This window comes from Schistocerca serialis, chromosome 4 (genome assembly GCF_023864345.2).
Source record: "Schistocerca serialis cubense isolate TAMUIC-IGC-003099 chromosome 4, iqSchSeri2.2, whole genome shotgun sequence".
Taxonomy (NCBI): domain Eukaryota; kingdom Metazoa; phylum Arthropoda; class Insecta; order Orthoptera; family Acrididae; genus Schistocerca; species Schistocerca serialis.
The window spans coordinates 509,888,750-509,911,867 of NC_064641.1; positions in this window are offsets into that span (position 1 = coordinate 509,888,750).

The window sequence follows — 23,118 nt, forward strand, 5'->3', positions numbered from 1 at the left end:
CGTCAGAAGAGGCATCAATGTTAGTATTGAATAGGGAATCATGGAGGAATTTTATAAGGGGGACTATGCTCCAGACTGAACGCTAAAAGGCATAATCAGTCTTAAATTATTATGATGATGATGATTATGTGCCTTATACAGTGTGATTTCATTTTAATGGCTGCTAAACCCTACACTGCAATTGCCTCTTACATTTTAAATACGGGTAAAATACTAGGCTCTGTTTCGAAAGGTTATGAACCATAACTGGGCTAGTACCACTGTCTTGAGTTTTTATCTCCGCTAGCACAACTGTGCTAGTTACGCCATCTTAGACTTTGATAGGCTGTTTCATTTTAATACCGTATTACGACTGGTTGGAGAGAGGGGACGTTTTAAATTCGTTACTAGCAGAACTGCGTTATTTTCAGAATCTCAGATTTTGTTGGACGGTGGGAGTAGGCACAAAGCTTAACTGGGCTAGTTCCAGCACATCTTGGTTTTCTTAAGACTTAATTCATTCTTTCAGTTTATTTATTTATTGAAAGTAAATTATGATATGCTGCCTCATTGTAATTCACTGTGATTCGGTGGAGAGTGCGGGGGGTATAAAACACAACTGAGCTGGTTCCAACGCCTTGGATTTTCTTCCCACTAACAGAGTTGAGCTATATTTGCCACCTTGGATTTTGCCCGGCTGTAGAGGAGCGGAGTGGAGAGAGAGAGAGAGAGAGAGACAGAGAGAGAGAGACAGAGAGAGAGAGAGAGAGAGAGAGAGAGAGAGGAACGTGTTTCGATTATGTCGTTGATAAAGATGATGATGACGTTGATGATGATGTCGCTGATAAGAATGATACATCACTGATAAGGCGGGCCTGGGTTGTGACGTCATGGGTAGGTCAATGACGCGGTTAGCGTGACGCCAAAATTATAATATTTTGATCTGTGGAGAATGCATGGCAGGATGCCCATAAATATACTGTTATTTGTTACTATTTTCTCAGCAAACACGAATGGTTCATACATTTTCGATCTTGTAGTTCCCATCCGTACATGCACCTATGGTGTGTCCTATTTCCATTTCTGAAATGCATTTGATTCTGGCGGAACCCTTCAGTTATGCTTCTTCCACAGATGTAAAATGTTATCTCGTCGCTGAGGAGAGTGTGGTGCATGAAATTTCAATTTCTGACGTTATTCCACAAGTCACATCTTATAACTCGTCTGGCAGCTTGGTTCTCATCTTCAAGTTTAAGGATATTCTGAATGCGGTAGGCCCATTTCTTCCATTTTGAATCGGAGTTCTTTTCAAACAGTGGTGCATGCGATAATCTGCTCGGTCCTTTCGTTGATGATGAGGGCCCGAGAGTAATCGCTTTCTGAATCGTTTCCGCAGTTTCATCTGCTACAGCCGACATTCCCTGACGCTGTTTGTGGGTAACAAAACCAGTTCTCATGATTTCGTTGACCATGTTCTTAATGGCAGGTCTGGTAGGAACTGAATTGCGATATTTATGCTTGGAACTATTCCGCACCTACTCATACGGCATTCCACACATTCTGTCAGAAGAAGCAAATTTTCTTTTTTATGTTGTGTACGTTCTTTTATATTACTCGCCGAAAGTCAAAATTTTTAACATTTAGACAGAGATAGAAAGGGACATCACCTGCGGAAAATGCTGCTTTCTGAGCATAAGAAACGCCAATGACCTCCTTTTTAATACAAGATTTTGACTGAAAGTGGGGTTCCAGCTGCCTCATTCTACCTTCTTTTGTACGTTTATAAGTTTTCCCAAAAATTTTGGCATACGAATATATTCGCGTTCTTTCTAACACGCAACTCACACCACAATCGCATAAGTTACCCTACCTGTAACTCGTTCTGTCACTAGTCAGTCGCTGTAAGTCGCCTATACCCATCCACTCCCATATGGCCATTTTCACTCACTCTTTCATTCCAGCTCATTGTCATTATCTCTGTGCCTCTCTGTCACTCTCTCCCGTGTACCAGCCACAGTCTCCTTCGTTCTGTGCTACTACTTACTTCCTCTTACAGTCACTGTTTCTCTCTTGCTCTCTCTTATCACTGCTATTTCATTCACTCCTCCCACAGCTGCTACCTCTGCTCACTGTCACCTGTCACTATGTCTCACGTCCTCGTTGTAATTCTCATAGACTCTGCCTTTAACTATCGCTGTCTCTCACCCACCTTCATTTGCTCCTTCTGTTTTTTTCTCTCCCATTGGTAATGTATCCATTACTCTTCTCCTAGAACTGTTTTGTCACTGTCAACTATGTTCCAATATCATGATGTGCCTTTCTTTCCCTCATATTGCCATTGTTTCCTTCATTCTTTCTGTACCACAACCACCGTCTACTATCTTCCAGTATTTATTACTTTTTGTTCTTTTGCTACTGCCACTGTCTTCTCCACTGATAACATAAAAAAGCGCGAGTATGTTCGAAGGCCAACAGTCTTGGGAAAAGTTGGAAGGTAGAATTAGGCAGCTCGTGCCCCATTTTTTAGTCAAAGTTTTTTGTGCTCCAATATGAGCATTTCCCCGTTGGTTCCCGTCTTTTCCCTGTTACAGCAGAACACGTCACTCATATGAAAAGAACTTTATGGTCAGTAAAATATTGACAGTTTACTTATGAGAAATTGAAACAACGCAAACTAATTTTACATGTTAGACCGACACGGAATTTTACGTGGACAAAAGTTTTGCATGTGCCTCACTAGCACAACACGGGAGTCTCAGAATCCTTCCGATCATAACGGAGGCGCTTTACAGAATACTTCTCCATGCTGCGTCGTTTCATAAACTACATTTTCGACACAGACTGGATGTTACGTGCGTGTGTTACGTTTACAAGTAGGGTAGCTGTGAAGCTTTCTATCTCGGAAACAAATAAAGATATGAAGAAAAATTTAAAGGATGTTCGAGATCGGGATCTTAGGAATATATCGTAAGAATTATAGCCGTCTGCTGTTCGTAGTCGTATTGGAACCCGCGGATCGATAATGATGCCCATAAACCAGTTTTTTCGGTTTTCCAGCAACCGCCCATGAATTACATGGTACCTCCAGAAGGCGCAGCATAGACCACACATAACGCAGAAAGAACCAACCGATTTTCTCCATTTGCCTAAGTTGGAGGAACAGTATAATATTAGCACTTTGTCCCCGTACTGTAGAATAGTTACAGTAAGACGATCCTGCTGTCGGCATTACAAATGACACTAGCCCAATGGATACCGAAAACACTTGATCCTGTCTTTCTATCGCCTGTAGAGTTCAAGGTGTGAACCGAAAAAATCCCGATTATATACACAGTGTTAGGGAACATATTAGGTAGCACATGATGCCATTGCGTACCGATACACACACCGTATATGCATACAGCCCACGTGTCTGCAAGTAAAGTAGACGGAGTTGTCCAGAGGAAATGACGATAGGTTGGATTTAAAACTAACTTTCTAACTTTGAAACACTTTATATTATGATCAACTGATAAAAAAATCTTTATTGCCGTCTAATTAACTTCTCTCTAAGTCACTGGCAGCTTTAATATCGTGTCATTTCTTCTTCAGTTGGTGCCAGTAACACTGACCCATAAAAATATTTTTTTAAATGTTTCCTGCGCTTCATGACCCAATTCTCACTAATTTTGGATCGAGAAAACCGAATATGAAAATGAAAAATTTTCCTTAGCTCTAGTTTCTGTGATACACACTAGGTGGAAATATTTCACGTTAAGGGATTAAGAACAAAAGATACATTGTAATTACATATGCTAACAACATTGAAAGTGTATCTGAACTTTCTTAAATGGTAATTATATTTTAAGAGTTCTAAATTGCTGGAAAAATACCTCGTAGATGGTTGGGTCTGAAGAGAATCATACGGTCAATGTATTGAGATGGTCGTCTTTTAGCTTGCCTTTTGTAACAGTGTTCCAGAGCATCCCTACACAAAGACTAACAGTAATCCGCAAGCATTTCTTCATTCAGTAGTTCTGATATCTTTGTCCCATAACAGAAATGTCCTGATGGAATCTTTCTCCATGTTCATCACTGACAGCTCCACGACTAGGAGGGAAAAAGTCTAGTTGGGAATGGAGAATATGCATTTTAGGGGACATGTTGCATCCAAGGTTATGGTATATTTGCAGGAGCACTGTCACCAACTGCATATAGTTATCATCTCTTTTGTTGCCTAAAAATCCATGAACAACTCCCTTGAAATGCTGGATCCTTTACAAGTTCTCGAATTTGTGGGCTGATAAAAATACATTTCTTAACTTTTGCATTACTTAATTTCAGAAATTTCTGTCTTATGTACTTAAAGGCCCATCCTTCTTGGTTCATACCGTTGACAAAATTATTCTTCAAACCCAGCTTAAGGAGACATGTTCGTGAAAATGACGAATAATTTGAAAAAATTCTTGATCTATAGAAAAAACATTTCATCCTCATTTTAGAAATGTATAGATTATTGGCATTATCATTTTCCGTTCGTTCTAAAATTGAGGTTGAACGTAATGTTGCACTGGGGCCACTCCCCTCTGTCAGTTTGAAGTGCGTCAGAATACGTGATGCATTATTTTGTTCTTCCGTTTTTTCCGTCGTTAGTTACGGATCGTTAACACAGGAGTATTCTAGAAGGCACTGACTCGCGGAATCAAAGTACAGGTACGCCTAGAAGGTTAGGGTTCGAATGTAAACAAAGGTCTGAGAATATATTATATGATTTCGGAATTTCATAAGCGTGTGGTTTTGTAGTTATTGTGTGTTGTTTAGTTTCTGTGTGTGTGTTTCCTGTGCTACAAATGCCAGAGCAAAGAAATTTTGCCCCAAACGAAAGTTTCGCGCCAGTTAGTTCCAAACACAAGCGAACAATACACGTCAGTTACTTCGAAAATCTCCCGCGGAAACTATGTCTACAAGCGGTACTTCTTGACGTAATCTTTCGCTTTCCGAATGTGATAAGAACAAGTCTAGTAGTATTGTGAGCAGTAATAACGACGGAAATATTATTGTGAACTTATATATGCTATCAAGATTTTTGAAAAGTGCTGTGAAATGTAAGTACTGCAATTGTGATGATAGTATTTATGTTTCTGAGGACATTTCAGCAAGAAAGGGTCTGTCAGGTCGGTTAGTGATTGCCTGTAACTCGTGTAAGAAGCACAGTGATACTATGACATCGCCAGTAACTGATAGTCGACATCACGGGGTAAATATTCAGCTTGCTTGTGCAATGCGATTTATTGGAAGGGGAAGGAGAGCTGCTCAGGCGTTTTGTGCAGTGATGTATTTGCCTCCACTTCCACTGAGGTTTGACAGATACAATAAATTAATACATAATGCTTTATGTGGTGTAAGTGAATATTCAATGAAAATAGCAACAAAAGAGGCAGTAGCCTTGTCTGAGAATACAGACATTGTAGCGGCATTTGATGGATCTTGGAAGAAGAGAGGTCGTACTTCCCTGAATGGGGTTGTAACTGCCAAATTTATTGAAACTGGTAAGATACTAGATTATGAATGTCCAACAAAGCAATGCCAGGGTTGTTCTAGTAAATTTATTGGCACCAATGTTTGTGTAAAGAACTCTGATGGCCCAAGTGGAAACATCGAAACTAAAGGAGTTCTAAACATTTTTAGGAGATCAGAGGTCAGTCGTGGTGTGAGGTATGCAGGCCACCTTGGGAATGGAGATTGTAAAAGACACACTACTCTTGTTAATGACAGACCATATGGGGACACTCAGATAGAAAAGCATGAAGGCATTGGACATGTACAAAAAAGAATGGGAGCTCGGCTGAGAAAATTATGGAAAGACTTCAGTGGAAAAAAACTGTCAGATGGAAAACACACAGGAGATCCAGGTCGTCTTACAAAAAGTGAAATTGATTCTTTGACTAAATATTATGGACTAGCAATAAGGAGAAATGTAGGAGATTTGGAGAAAATGAGCCAAGCTGTTTGGGCAACATGGTTTCATAGAGTGTCAACAGATAAAACACCACAGCGTGGTTTTTGTTCAAAGGGGGAAGATTCGTGGTGCCAGTACTGGTTGAGCGATGCTACACGCATACAATATACCCACAAGCATTCCTTACCACTTGTTGTAATGGAGGCAATTAGGCCTTGTACAGGAATCTGGTAAATAAAAGTTTGCTTAGGAAATGTATGCATGTTCTCTCTGAAAACGCAAATGAAAACTTCAACAGCTGTTCATGGGAGACATTACCCAAAACTGTATTTGTTGGGCTGACAGTGCTGAAGATTGGTATAATGGAAGCAATAATAACATTCAATGGTGGTGCAATTTCAAGGATCAATATCATGAATAAACATGAATAAATTGAACATCCAGACGGGAAGGAATATGGCTTCACCTCTAACCTAAGCAGAGACAGCTGCAGAAGCTACTACCAAGGAGTCAAGGATAAAGAAAAAAATAGAAAGAGTATGGAGGATAAGGAAACAGGCGGACAGCTGGAGTATGCAGCTGGAATTTTCTAAACGAGCATGGTGGTAAGTTAATAAATCTGTAAGTCTTCACCAGCCGCTGTGGCCGAGCGGTTCTAGTCTCTTAAGTCTGGAACCGCGTGATCGCTGCGGTCGCAGTTTCGAGTCCTGCCTCGGGCATGGATGTGTGTGATGTCCATAGCTTAGTTAAGTTTAAGTAGTTCTAAGTTCTAGGGGGCTGATGACCTCAGACGTTAAGTCCCATAGTGCTCAGAGCCATTTGAACCATTGTAAATCTTCTTTTGGAATTTACCAAAAACTTGAATTTTCATCATTCAGGTACACTTTTCTCTTAAATGACTGAAGTTAAACTCACAAAAATTGTACAGATATTTAGAATGACCTCCTCTACCTCCCTTGCCTACTATTTCCTGAAAAATTTATAACATGATGATGATGTCGGTGATATTTGAGCTACATTTTTAAATATTTTTGTTGTAGGAAAATAAATTACTTGTCTTTTTCACAGATCAGCTCCAGAGAAGGAAATTGGAGGGATAAACACTTACGTGAATGTTGTCTGTACTCTGAATCTTTTTCCAAGCTGTGCCGTCAGTGGTTCCAAAGAAAATGGTACCACAGTGAAATAGTGATCTGTTTTTTATACTATTATACATATTGTTGTCAGTGCCAAAATATAATAAATATCTCCATGAATTTTTGGGAAATGCTTTGATTAATGACCCTGATTGTGTGTAAGAATTTTGAGATATCTCTCATTTTTATATCAGTTCCAAAATTGTTCAAATGGCTCTGAGCACTGTGGGACTTAACATTGAGGTCATCAGTCCCCTAGAACATAGAACTACTTAAACCTAACTAACCTAAGAACATCACACACATCCATGCCCGAGGCAGGATTCGAACCTGCGACCGTAGCGGTGGCGCGGTTCCAGACTGAAGCGCCTACAACCGCTCGGCCACAGTGGCAGGCGATCAGTTGCACTATGAGGGTGAAGATAATGCTAAAAATGCAGACCGTTGCGGGTCCCCTAAATATGCAGGGGTGGAAGAAGACCATCTTTTTGAGCCCACGAGAGGTTCGGCAACGACATTTTTCTCGATAGGCTTAAGCTTTCTTACGGGCCAGTCTGCCTTAATATAATGCGATTTCCTATCCCTACTGTCCCACATACACAAGAAGCAGCAACGTTTTGTGTAGCCCAGTTGCATTCCTAAGTGTCCGGGATATCAAGATGGCCGCCGAGACGGTGTCAGCGTGATGTGGCTCCGCATTCAGATGCAGTTTTCCTGGTTAAATATTTGATTGTGGACAGTGATATTTAATTTTCGGGTACTGGGAGTGTTACATAGTCTGTTCTCGTTTACTCATTAGGTACTGTAAATAAAACAGAGAGAGTGATTAAAGTACTTCTACTGCGTTCGTCGTGTGAAACGCGTCAACGGAGAGACCGTCGCTGTCTCGCTGGCCGAGCATGTGTCGGTTTCGCCGGTCAACCGCGTCGTTTCTTATGTGACAACACTCCGCGGTAGGCGCTGCGACACCTCACTAGCCGCAGCGGAATCCGACGCTTCGGCAGGGGCCACCAGCTGCCCCGCGCCACGCCGTCGGCGTCAGCAGCGCCGGCCGCCAGCTTGGCTCCGTGCTATCGACAAACAACTGTCTGCCTACTCTCGGTCCTGGATTTCAGCCGTCAAAGCAGCGACACCACCACACCAGAGGCCAATGGAAGAAGAAATGGATGGAGTAAGACGATAACCCGAACCATCAGCGTCCCACCCGGAATGGAACACACGGAGGAAGAACTTGCCCTTATGTCCCCCAGTCAAAAGATAGCATCCATAGACAGATTTACTCACCGAAATAGGAGTTAAAAGCTAAGCAAACTTCATCTGTTCTGTTAAGCGTCATTGGAGACAAAGTGTTCCCTTTAGCTTTCCAAATAAAAAGCCTTGAACCTAAACTGTCCTGACTAAATAATGCAAATAGACGATTAAGACTTGAACTACATAGAATATCGAATCCAGTCGAAGACTTACAAATACAAACTTTGCAAGAGAAGGCTGAGAAATTGGAGGACGAAAATAGGTTCAAATGGCTCTGAGTACTATGGGACTTAACTTCTGAGGTCATCGGTCCCCTAGAACTTAGAAGTACTTAAACCTAACTGACCTAAGGACATCACACACATTCATGCCCGAGGCAGGATTCGAACCTGCGACCGTAGCGGTCGCGCGCTTCCAGACTGTAGCGCCTAGAACCGCTCGGCCACCCCGGCCGGCGACGAAAATAGGGAACTCAGTGTAGCGAACCAAGAATTGCAACAACAGATTAGAGAATTAACTGATAAAGTCATACAACAAGTGCAAACACAAGAACAGAGACTGACATATGCTGTCGCCTTAAAAGTAGAGCCCAAAACCAAAGAGGCTCGAGGAATAGAACAGGATAAAGCAAAACGCAAATTAAACGCCAAAACTCTTCGATAGACTATCGCCAAGAACATAAATCCCAGGGAAGAGAATCTACATATAAAGTCAATCAGAACCGCCCAGACTGCAGTTAAAGTAGAAACGTAAACGCAGGAGGATTGTCAAGAAATAATAGAAAAGACTAAAAACCTGCACACCATTGCCTGTGAAGGGTCGCGAAAACGCAAGCCACTCGTGGTAGCATGTCATGGCTTGGCTCTGAGCACTATGCGACTTAACTTCTGAGGTCATCAGTCGCCTAGAACTTAGAACTAATTAAACCTAACTAACCTAAGGACAGCACACACATCCATGCCAGAGGCAGGATTCGAACCTGCGACCGCAGCGGTCGCTCGGCTCCAGACTGTAGCGCTTAGAACCGCAAGGCCACTTCAGCCGGCTAGCACGTCATGTGCCAGATATACTTACCGACGAGAAGTTTGTAGAAAGGCTTTACGAACAGAATCCAAGCGTTGACACCACGAAAGGAGACTTCGAAGGAGAAGTAAAAGGAAGGTTTACGAGAGGACCTATGGAAAGAGGTTTCAGTCAACAGATACTGGAGGTCAGCCCACACCTGTACAGAGTCCTTACACGAAGACAGAGTCTACATAGACTTCCAATCACTCTCTGTAAAAGACTATACAGTAGTAAACCAGTGTTTTATTTGTTGGGACCGAGAACGTACGACTAGAACCTGCAGAAAGGCCCACGTTTCGTGTACCAAGTGCGGCAGCCAAGGACACAAACGCACTGAATGCACGTGCGAGACCTGCGTCTGCATTCCCTGCTAATACAGAGGCCGTGTCTGCAGTAAAACAAGAGGTGATTGTCAGACCTATGAGCAATTGCATGACCGGCTCCTGGACAGTATAGACTATGGCAGCTGAAATCAGCACACACACAAGGAACACGAAAATCCAAAGCCAATCACCCAAAACACATAAATTCAAATCACCATCAACATTACAGAGAAGCTACCAAAGAGCAATTTCCTGGAGAAGACAAATGAATCTTCTGTCAGAGAATTAGGACGATAATGAACTGATCCCGACCATAACCCACTCAACGACGTTACAAGATAGCTGCAGTAATACGATGGAATATATTGATGACATGACAATCGGTGGTTCCATCCACTACGAGGTGGCACAACAAATTAAAAAACAATTACACCACTGGCTAAACTTCCAAATAACATTAACGCAGAAGATGGATGGGTTGGAATATGGGCTTACATATATTGTGCACAAGCAAATGTACAAACAAAACCGACATACTCATTCACAATTACTCCCAACCGAAGTATATCACATCACACATACACAAGATGAACAGTGAAATTTGTCTCGGGAGGCACTCTTCATACGGGCAAAAGGAGCAAGGAATAGACAGATACGTTGAGTCTGAATCAATACACTCCGAAACAATCAGGCTACAAACCATTACAAAACACAGAACTACCGGACTAAGACTTATAAAAGTAGACAGATTAGATGAGGACAAATCTGAGGGAGACACATGTGACATTTGCGACGATGTAAAAGTGCGTCTAGAAACAATCACCACGCCAAACATCAACAAAAGCAGCATAACACATATAGTCAGTCACACACAAATCACCACATCAGCAAGCACCACAATCAGTGGAAAATGCATTGAAGAAGCGTATGACAAAATGAAGTGTAGCCGTGTGACGTCCCAAAGAGATCTTAAAATGTCCCCCAATCAGCGGTCACCACCAAGCCACAATCCATCTAGTACCACCCCAGAAACCGCATCAGAAACCAGCAACAACCAGAAGCCAGTTACACCTAATTATGACAATTTAGAATTGAACTTACTTTTAAGTAGGCTAGAGGAAAAAGAGATACTGAAGGCAGCGCAGCGGATGCTGCTTAGATCGTTCCATCCAAAGGGAGATTCTCTCTATTTTCCAGTAACTGAGCAGACAGACAGAATCATCCTAGGGAAAGAAAATATTCCTACATCAGCAGAGCCGCTGCCCGACCTCATGCTCCAAGTCTGCCTGCGCAGGTCAGAATCATTCGACTTGACATATGGATCATGTCAGAGCACACGGACTGACATATTTAGATTACTCACAGACTGGCAGTAAATGTTTAGTACACGTAAAACACCCAGAACACACAGACAAAAATGAATATCTTACAACATAATAAAAAAAAACAGTACAAAAGTCAGCGCAGAAGTCCCTAGAATAGCATAAGACTTGCAGGCGGATATCATGTGGTTACAAAAACCTTATAATAGAAATGGGCAACTAATATGTCTACCAAAAAATGCTACCACAATAACAGGCAGCAATGACTGTAAGGCTGCAATAGTAATTTTAAATAGAACTTATAACATAATTAAGGGAACACAGTTATGCAATCAACACTTAGTTACTATAAAGATAACTAATGGGAACGTTTTATGGGTGACTGCATCCGTGTATGTCCAATACAGCCATCAAATACAGCCGTACACAGACTCCGTTAGAGACCTAGTAATGTATGCCACAGGCACAAAATTAGTAGTAAGTGTTGACATTAATTCCAGATCGCCTCTCTGGACCTCAGACAGACCAGCTGACAGAGGACGCAAAATCATCGACCTAATACAAGAAACACAATTACATGTAATGAACACGGAAGGACCTATACCAGCAAATGCAGGGATCGATGGCACGAGCAGTAATATCGAACTTACGCTAGCAAATAATGCAGCAATGGTATACGAAAGAAACGGGACTGTAGACAACATAACCAGTAGTATCACAATGTCATAATCTACACACTGACTCACATTCAGAACACAACGACCAAATCACACACCAGACAAACTGGAATAAATTAACGGAAATTATCCAACAACACGATATAGAAAATATAAATGGCGGTATCGATTATAGAGCACACAAGCTAACACAGGTAATACAACATACACAAAACACATCAATACCGACAGCAAAGAACACAGAACACCAGTACCATGGACCAACGAACTCACGAGACTCAAACAAGATGACAGACTCAAACGAAAATTATATCAAAGGACTATAGCATGTAGGGACAGACGCATAAGACTTGACGCTTATAGGCATGCACAACACTTATACAGACGACCCTTAACAACACGCGTAGACAACAATGCGAGCTATTTATAACAACACAAACAGGGCAGAGTATATGGGGGGGGGGGGGGGAAACCATACAAAATAACAACAGAGAAGATAAAAAACTCTCTAGTCCTGGGAACGCCAAAGCAGGATGACAGCAAGATGACGAGGGGATGGAGGAATACTGTGGATTTTCTGCTGTATAAACTGCTCCCTGACGACGTCATCAATACAGACACACAATATCATACAACACTAGAAAACTTACACACACCATAAAACACTCCAACCGTGACCTGTACTTTTGCGGAAGAAGAGGTTGCGCTAGCAATCTCAGAGCTCCTCAAAAACAAGAAAGCACCTGGACCAGAGGGTAGCCACTCGTAAACACTGAAAAATGCACCGCAGATCACCCCGTTCCTAACAACGTCACTGAACGATGCCCTACGACTGGGCAGGGTACCTACATTATGGAAAACCGCCAAAGCAGTCGTTATTAATAAATCAGCGTACAGGGATCCTTCAGATCCAAGGACTTACAGGCCAATATGCCTAATAAACACCCTAGCAAAGATTCAAAAGAAGCTACTGTGTAAGCGCTTGCAATCACACAGAGCTCTCAGGGGTGTGAACTGGCAGATCAATAGACGATACCATCTTCCAGGCTCTACACGTAGTTAATACTACAACACAGAAAAACGCCATGGCAATAATGATTGACATTGCCGGAGCATTCGATAATCTCTGGTGGCCCGCACTGTTTCAAAGGTTAAGATATCTGGAGGCACAGCAATCACTGTACAACCATTTCCTAGACTACAGAAAAGACCGAATAGTCGAGTAACACTTGGACAGTAGGAAAGTAATTAGAAGAACTACCAAAGGCTGTCCTCAAGGTATGTTCTGCGGCCCCAACATCTGGGACATAACAATCGAACCCCTCCTACATCTTCTAATGGGGATGACAGGTCAGATGGAATTGTCGGCTACGCAGATGACCTACTAGTTGTAGTTCAGTCAGGAGAGAAAGCCAGTAGAACACTACAAACAGTTACACAATGGTGTTACAAAAATAAACTCAGGATATCCGAAAACAAAGCAGCATACACATTACTGAAAGGGCCACTCCAAAGGAATCCTTCTGTTGAAATTGGGGATACAAACATCAAACGAGCACACATCACGCGCTATCTTGGGGTACTCATAGATGAAAAATTGAATTTTCACGAACACATAAGGCTAACAACAGACAAAGAAGCAGAAAAAATGCTACACAAACTGGTGAGGCTAAGTACAAAACAGAACAGAGTACCTCTATCAGTCATACAGACATACCACTGTGAGCTCTTCGAATCAGTAGTCAGCTTCGCAGCTATCACGTGGGCACATACACTGAACCTGCTCACCAACAAAGCGTCGGTCAGACGAGGGCAGAGAAGCATCCTACTTAGGCTATCTGGAGCCTTCGGCACCATCTCAGTAGATGCACTGTTCGTGGTGCTCGGAATGTGCCCCATAGCTATCACGATCAAATATCACGCTGGAAGGTTCTGATTAAAAATGCGGGGGATTAGATAAGGTACACAGAATAACTGGTGGGCCGATAAAGACGATACGTCACCTTAAAAGTTGGCGTTTGGATACATTGCAAGGCGAGAGGGATATAAGTGATAAGGGTCGTACACTGCACGACTTCCTCCCTGACATAAGGAAGCGGTTGAGAATGAAACATATCGATCCCAGCCCCTGTATAGTACATTTCTTAACCGGACACGGACCTTATCCCACGCACTTAAACCGCACATGCGGGGAAGAAGGTTCCCCAGAACACACTGTCTTATTCTGCGGGCATCACACGAACAATAGACAAACAATACACTTAGATTACACAGAAACAGACATAGATATATACACAGTAATAAGAGACGAAAAATAATGGGCACAATTAAACGTATTGAAAAAAAGTATTTCGAAAATAACACATGAAGAGTACATGCGGACACGACATAACATACATACCTATGTGCAACGTAACAACAATCTGCAGAGGGTGAGCGATACCCACAGTGACAGCGAAATCAGTGGCAATGAGGAGGAACAGGAGGAGGAAGCCGAGATGTGACAGGAAATAAGTATATCGTGCTGGCGACCTAGCCAAGAAATCACAAACTCCTGTACGCGGGTGAGCACCTAAAGGTAATACTTAGTATTAGTCCACGAACCTACTATGCTGTCATAGTAGGAGGAGATGTGATACTCCTACGTGGCGCGCCCCAGATGGCGGATAGGGAAATCCTCACCGGTTTACTGGCGGACTTGAGTGAAATAAAATAGCTCTCGCTGACCAAAAATACCCTCTGCGCTTAACAACCGTAGTTGTAAATCGGAGCTTGCTCCAACTAAGGTTGACAACCTTCGAAAGTTAAAAATGGAAAGGTCTTTTAGGAAAAAAATTCCACCGTCCTGCTCAAAAAGGCAGGAAAAGGCTACATCGGATTCGGTGGGTAGTCAACTAGAAGACAGCAACGAACCGGAGCGTTTGCAACCATCCAAATGCACACTAAAACACAAAAAGAAGATTAAACATGAGCAAATAAATTATATAGCAACACACAACATAAACTCACTACTTCAGACCGGGAAACTCAAGGAGCTCACAGATGAACTAAATAAACAAAAAATTTTAATAACAGGGATCCAAGAAATGAGAAACACCACAGAGGACCCATTCGAATCACAAGGATACAGAATTTATAATGGGAAACCCGGACCGAGGGCAATGAAACAATGTCCCCAGTTTGGAACAGGGTTTTTAGTAAACATAAAAATAATAGATTCAGTAACGGATTTCCAAGCAGTATCACCAAGAATTGCGACTCTAAGCTTTAAAACAATGAATAAAACCTATACAATAATAAATACTCATGCCCCAAAAAATGAAAAAAATTGGCTAACAAAAACAAAGGAAGAGGTAGATAAATTTTGGGGCCTTATAGAACAAACTGTGAACAGAGTAAATAAAAAGAATGCAAAAATTCTATTGGGAGATTTCAATGCTCAGTTGAGAAAAGAAAGGAAATATAAAGATATAATTGGAAAATGGAGTCCACATAAATTTACGAACAAAAACGGTCAAAGACTTGCAGAACTCTGCAGAGAACCCAACCTTATTTCTAAATCAACATACTTTAAGAGGAAGCCAAGTAAACTTAATAACTGGAAACATCCAGACTGGAGGAAGGGCGAGTGGCAGCTAGACCATGTCTGTATGGACAAAAATTTTCATAAGGAGATCAACAATGTTAAAGTACTGAGAGGAGTAGACACAGGCTCAGACCATCATATGGTTAAAATTAAAATCAAATTCACTCCGTTAAAGAAGAGGACCGGAAAAACTAATAAAATAAAAAGGAGGTTTTACACGCATCAGCAAATTAAAAATAATAAGTACCAACAAATAACACAAACCATCAAATTAACAGATAATCTAGAACAACTAATGCCTAATCTTAAAAACGAAGCAGAGAATCTAGCTCCCTTGAACCCACGAAGGAAACATGCATGGTGAACATCAGAATGTGACAAATTCCATGAAGATAGACACCAAGCATGGTTAAAGTTTCAAACACATAAAACTGAAGAAAATGCCATCAACCTAAAAAATGAAAGAAAAAAATTCACACAAAATATTAGAGGAATCAAGAGAGAATTTCATAAAGATATTATAAACTCTGCAGAAGGTAATTATCATAAAACCAACTCCAGGAACTACTATAACATCTTTGGGAAACAACTACAACAATATGAGGCCCCTACACTAATACTGAAAGATGAAGATGGAAGAATGACACACAGTAACAAGGAAAATGCAGAAATCATGGCAAAAGCATTTAACAAACTTCTGAATTGCGAGGAACCCAAAGAACCCTTACAAATCAACATAAATACCCCAATAAAAACCGAACTTAACAAACTAGACCCTCCAACTTTCCAAGAAGTAGAAAAAATTCTTGAAGAACAAAAAAATTGTAAGGCATGTGGAGATCAGATTTTTGTTGAAATGTGGAAATATGCAAGTGACATAGTCAAGACCTCCTTACACATGGCTCTAACCAAAATTTGGGTAACAGAACGATTTCCTGAACATTGGACCACAGCTATCATCCACCCACTACACAAAATGGGAGATAAGAGCAACCCAGACAACTACAGAGAAATCTCTCTCCTAGATTCCACATACAAAATTCTATCCAAGATCCTATATGAAAGAATCAAGGAACAATTAGAACAGGAGTTAGGGGAATATCAGGGTGGTTTCAGACCATGGAGAAGCTGTGCAGTGCAGATAATTAGTTTAAAATTGATTATGGCATTCTACAAGAAAAGGAACAAACCTCTGGCAATAATATTTGTAGATTTTAAGAAGGCATATGACTGTCTCCACAGACCTTCAGTATTAAAAATTTTAAGAAATCTAGGACTCCATCCAAAGCTAATTAAAATAATACAACTCACTCTAACCAAAACCAAATCAAAAGTGAAATTTAGAGGAGAAATTTCGGAACCATTCCTCATAAAAACAGGCTTAAGACAAGGTGACTGCCTATCACCATTACTGTTCAACTGTGCACTGGAATACGTAATGAGAGAATGGTACAAGGACAATCCAAAGATGATAAGAATTGGAAGTGCAAAAGATGATATTAGCTTAAACTGTTTGGGTTTTCCTTGTGATCTTGCTCTCCTAGCCAACACCGTTCAAGAAGCCAGGCAACAAATGAAATCACTACAAGAAATAGCAGAGAAAGTAGGCCTTAGGATATCATTTGAAAAAACGAAGATATGCTAACTGATCCACCACTTGCAAACAAAATTACAATAGGAGAACAGGAAATCAAAATTGTTGATAAATTTAAATATTTAGGCGAAATAATAACATACAATCTAAATGAGAAGCCATCATGGCAGAATAGAATAAAAAAACTGAGCTACGCAAATTACATTACCAAAACCACATACAACAAAAAAAACCTATCTATAGATGCAAAATTAAAACACTATAAAACAGTTACACAACCAGAAATAACGTATGCAGCTGAAACTATCTTCAAAACAACAAATACAGCAGAAATTGACAGAATACTAAAAATGGAAAGAAAAATAATTAGGACATGTATAAATAAACAGTATAAAATAAATGGACATTGGAGAATAGCATCAAATGAAACAGTATATGAGAAAATAGAACCAGTCATGAGCACAATCAGGAAGAAACGCATCTCATTCTTTGGACATCTGATGAGAACTCCAGAAAACAGAATTAGTAAAAAAATAATACAAAAATTGTGGAATAGCAAGAGCGACATTAAATGGATCACAGAAATTAAGGAAGATATAAAAGAACTTCAAATTACAGTAGATGACCTAAAAACAAGACAGAGAAACCAGAATACTGGAAGATCCGCAAACCAGACTACAAATGAAAATCAATAAAAGGTGTACAGGAAGAGTGGTCTCAGATGAAGAAAGAAAGAAAATATCTGAAAGAATGAAGAAATATTGGGCAGACAGAAGGGCAAAACACCTTTCATATAAGAATAGACTCTAATAATTATATTACCTAAATATTATATTAAGTTATTGTTGAACCAAATTGTATCCCTGTGTAAAAACTTGTTTACAGCTTTGTATTTTTGACCAGAGTGATCCAATGAAGGCCATAAAATAAATAATAAAATAATAAATAATAATAAAATTTAGTATTCGTAATAAATAGGATAAGCAATATTATTTCTCTAATAATAAACATTTGTGTGTGTATGACTGGCGGTCAACGGCTCGAAAAAACCATTCCGAGGTTGAGCCGTGGTAAAATTTGCTGTTTTGAAGAGCGCGCCGCAGCGCGTAGTGTAAAGCAGTCCCCCACCGTTTCTCGCGGTGGCACCGCTGTGGCTATCGCAGTTTTGGTGTCTCCCTCTGATGGGAAAGGGGAAAGGTTGCCTGTTCACGTGCATTTAAGGGGCGCTATGAGCTCGGCGTTAGTCAGTCGGGGTCAGTCTGTTAGTCTCGGCGAGTCTGGTCAGTTGATCAGCCGGGTCAGTGTGGGGCAGTCAGTGTCTGTCTGTCGTCCGGAGAGCTAGTATGTGTTAGGCCGCCAGTCTGCTCGAGTTTGTTCGGGCAATGAGCACTGGCGGTCGGATCGATCGGTTGGTCGGTCGCGCACTGGGACACAAGATGACTGGTCCGTCTTGAGCGTCGGCGCATGTGAGGTCGCCACGTGAGTCCAGTGGACCGCGCCGTATAGCGAAGGGTAGTGGCTTCGCAGCCGACAAGAGAACAACAGGAGTCAATCCACGACATCGGTCTGGCCGGGGCGAGCTGCGACGCCGTGAGACGGGAGATCGGCGCGCCTTCATGCGTCCGTTGAAGCGGCTGGCAGCGGACGGTTCGGTAGAGCGTTTTGGGCGTACTGCGCCAGGTCTTCGCCAGACATCGCAGTTTGTTATAGCTTAAGTGATTCGTGATACGTTGTTTCACTTACTTGTTAAATTCTACTTGTGTTCTTGGACAGTCTCCTGTCCCCAGCTTGCTCGTCTGTCTCTCGTCCGCATTTGTTAGGCAGTTAGTGTCTGTCTGTGTGTCTGTCGGTCTGGCGTACGTTAATAGCTGCCTCTGTCATATTTGTCGGATTCGGTGTTAACGAATTTATTGCTTAAGGTGTAAAGGCCGAATACCTGAAATATATGTTTATCTTGCCTATCATATTGCGAGGTGGTATATGTGTAATGTAGAGCATGTTCGTACATTTTATGTAAAGCTGCATTTCATGGATTTTATTTAAATGGTCATTTTAGTATATACAGTTGCCACAATTCCACCGTAAGAGTTATTTTAAAAACAAGTTGCACTTTCGGTGGCAAATAATTTTTAATGTGAGTGTTTTGTACCATTTCCATCCCTCTTACGGGGTACATAGTTCATGTGTTTGTGTGAGTTGTTAAAATTTTTAGTTTAAAGTAATCTGGTGTGCTGCAGATTTGCACCAGTGTAGTCTTTCAGAGGTTGTTGTGAGCGGTCATGACTACGGCCGTGTTAAAAGGGAGCGGCAAGGTTCTCACCCCGAAGGCTCATACTATAAAAAAATTGTTATTTCTGCTTCTGAATAAATTGTAACTTGATATTTACAGTGTGCTTTCTGATAACAATTTTAAATCTGTTTAAAAAAAGGGCTTTTAGGATCAAAATTTCCATTTGTTGAAATTTAATTTGTTTCCATCAGTTACTCCCTGGCAACTACTTCCACGCTCACATAGTGTGATTAAATGTGTTAATGCTCTTGATGAATCGCTAGTAAATAAAGTAAATTTTTTAAGAAAAGGTTTTGAAAGTAAGTCCACTGTTTAGAGGTATTCACCGTCAGTCACATTCGGTGATGGTGATCACATTCGATGAGCTCTCCTCTATCCTATCATCTTTTTGTATTATTCTTAAAAAACAACATTTTTTTGTATTTCAACCTTAAACTATTGTTACTTTGAAAATTATTATTCTTTGTAAATGTTGTAGAGAAAACAAAAGAAAAAAATTGCAAAAAGATGGAATAACGAAAATTGTAAGATGTAGCACCTGTTTTAAAACATCAGGTAACAAGTCTATAATTTGGCAATAAATAAATAAATAAATTCCTAAGTCTAATGCAATGACTTTTAAATCATGACAGATTTTCCATTTGTGTTCATGATATTTGATTGAGTCCAAAAGGACTGTCATATTTGTATATATCTCCCTCACGTGAACTGCATGACCAACAGGAATAGAAAGTAGACCATTGTCATTGTGAAATAAGACTGCTTTCAGACCTTGGAGGAGTTTATGAATAGCCTTCATTTAACTGGATCATGGTTCAAATTCAAAGATTTCATCAAGCCATTAATGTCTCAGGAAACAACAAGACTGTTTTTCTTTTCCAAAAAGGAAGCAGTTCCACATGGGGTTTCCTGTTCTGTGAGACTGTGACACCATTTTCGAGACGATTCCATTGCTGTAGTCGAGACCCTAGAATATGTGGCTCCTCCTTTGACAGGTCAAGGTTTCTAATAAGATCACTCAATTTTTCTTGACTCATTTTTGCGGTTTAGCATATTTCCCCTCAAAATCAGGGCCACGGGATGTGGAAGTCTTGTTTAGTTCTTCTTCTTGTTTTTCTTCTTGTTTCTGTCTTCATTTTCTACTTCAAATACACAATTTTCGGGTGGAGTAGGAACTGGTAAAGTAAATAAATGCGGAATGGGTCGATTAGTAGATCGAAGAGTCGGGTACTGATCTTCTTTTTTTCTTCGTAGACAATCCTTCCTTTATAGATGGAATCAAGCAGAAATAGTAGTCACCTGTATCGTTTGTAGGCTCCAGCCAAACCGTAGGCACAACAGAATTTCTTAGTTTTCAGCCATTCTCGCAGTGTAACTGAACATGCGTTGAAACGTATATGTGGAGCCCAAGACTTATCCTGGTCCCCTACTTTCATACTGAAATAACGTTGACAAGCAGTCTTCACAAGAGACGTTAGATTGCGTTTATGTGATGAAAATGTTATTTCACCACAAATGGAACATTTACCTTATTTACACATTTTTACGAATTTTAGGCTAAAAAAGCAATCTCAAACCAGAAATTCTGCTTTAACTGCAACAGAAACTATACTAAACTCACAGTCACAGCAACAGTACCAACGTTTATGACGCACAAACAGCTTAAGAAGATTTGCGATTTGTTATTGGACACATGACAATTCCTTAAAAAAAATTTCCCCCAAACGAGAAATGTGAATGATAAAAATTAAAAATTATTTTTCTCCACAGTAAGAGCTAATCTGCCATTTTTATGAGGATTTTTTTTAGTTCAGCAGATGGAAATACAGAAGAATTAACTATTTTTGAGCCCGAAATATTTTCATTGTTGGCCAGTGTAATGGAAACAAGACTGAAAAAAACTCAAAGTATGTTCATAGGACTTACCGACCTGAAAAGAGCGTCCGACAATGTAAAATGGCGCAAATGCTCGAAATTCATGGAAAAATAGTAGTAAGCTATAGGGGAAAGACGGGTAATATACAACACGTACAAGAACCGTGAGGAAACAACAAGAGTGGATGACCAAGAACGAAATGCCCGGATCAGAAATGTTTCACCATCACACAATGCTCTGCTCCAGACCTACAGTCTAAGAAATTCCTCAAATTAAGACTTATGTTTGATACTAGCCGACTTCTGTTGACCCAGAATGCCCTTTTTCTGCCAACGCTAGTCTTCCTTTTATACCCTCGTTGCTCCGTCCATCACAGGTGATTTTGCTGTCGTGGTAGTAGAATTCCTTAATTTCGACTACATAATCCCAAGTCTGATGTTGACCTGTTTGTTTTTCTCGTTTCTCTTACTTTTCATTACTTTCTTCGATTTTCACCTTCCCCTCCCTCCGATCACCCCGCGATCTGAGTGTGGGAAAGGCTGACCAGAAGAACAGAGGAGAATGGAAGCGTTTGAGATGTGGTGCTACAGAAAAGTACTGAAAAGTAAGTAGACTGGTAAAGTAAGGAATGAGGAGGTTCTCCGCAGAATCGACGTGGAAAGGAATATACGGAAAACGCTGACGAGAAGAAGGGACAGGAAGATAGGACATCTGTTAAGACAAAAGGGAACAGCCTCCATGGTACTACAGGGAGCTGCAGAGGCTGAAAGCTATAGAGGAAGAAAGAAATGGAACACATCCACAAAATACGCAGAGGTAACAAAAGTTATTGGATACATCCCAATATCGTATCGGACCTCCTTTTGCCTGGCATACTGCATCAGCCCGACGGGGCATGAGCTCAACAAGGCGCTGGAGGACCCTGCTGAATTACTGAGCCATGCTACGTCTATAGCCGTCCATAATCGCGAAAATGTTGCTGGTGTAGGACTTTGTGCACGGACTGACCTCTTGATTACGTCCCATAAATGATCGATGGGATTCATTTTTGGTGGTATATGTGGCCAAATGTGTGGCTCGAGTTGTTCAGAAAGTTCTTCAGACCAATCGCGAACAACTGTGGAACTGTGACATGGTGCATTTTCATCCGCAAAAATTACCTCTTTGTTTGGAAACGCGAAGGTCATGAATATTTCCAAAGAATGACAGGTTCAGATGGACTAGAGGACCCAGTACACTCTACGTAAACACAGCCCACTCCAATATGTACGCATCATCAGCTTCCACAGTGCCTTTTTGACAAGTTGGATCCATGGATTCGCGGAGTGTGCGCCACTTTCGAGCCCTACCGTCAGCTCTTACTAAATGAAATCGATACTCCAGTTATCTAGGGTCCAACCGAAATCATCACGAGCCGAAGAGAGGTGTTGCATACGATATTGTGCTGCTACCAAAGGCACTCCGCGTCGGTCGTCTGCTGCCATAGCCCATTAATGCGAAATTTCGCCTCGTTATCCTAACGGATACGTTCGTCGTATGCCTCACATTTTATTTAAGCTGTTATTTTAAGCAGTGTTGCTTGTCTGTTAACAATGACAATTCTACGCAAACGACGATGCTCTCGGTCGTTAAGTGAATACTGTCGGCCACTGCGTTGTCTGTGGTGAGACCTAATGCCTGAATTTTGGTATGACACTGATGAAGCTGTGGGTCTGGGAATATTGAATTTCCTAACGATTTCTGACATGGAATGATCCAAGCGTCTAGCTCCAACTACCATTCCGCGTTCAGAGTCTTTTAATTCCCATCGCGCTGCGATAATCAGGTCGTAAACCTTTACGGATGAATCACCCGAGTACAAACGACAGCTCAGCCCATGCACTGCCTTGTTATACTTGTGTAGGCGATCTTACCGACATCTGAGTGTGTCCACATCGCTATCAAAAAATTGTTCCAATGGCTCTGAGCACTATCGGACTTAATATCTGAGGTCATCAGTCCCCTAGAATTTAGAACTACTTAAACCTAACTAATCTAAGGACATCACTCACATCCATGCCCGAGGCAGGATTCGAACCTGC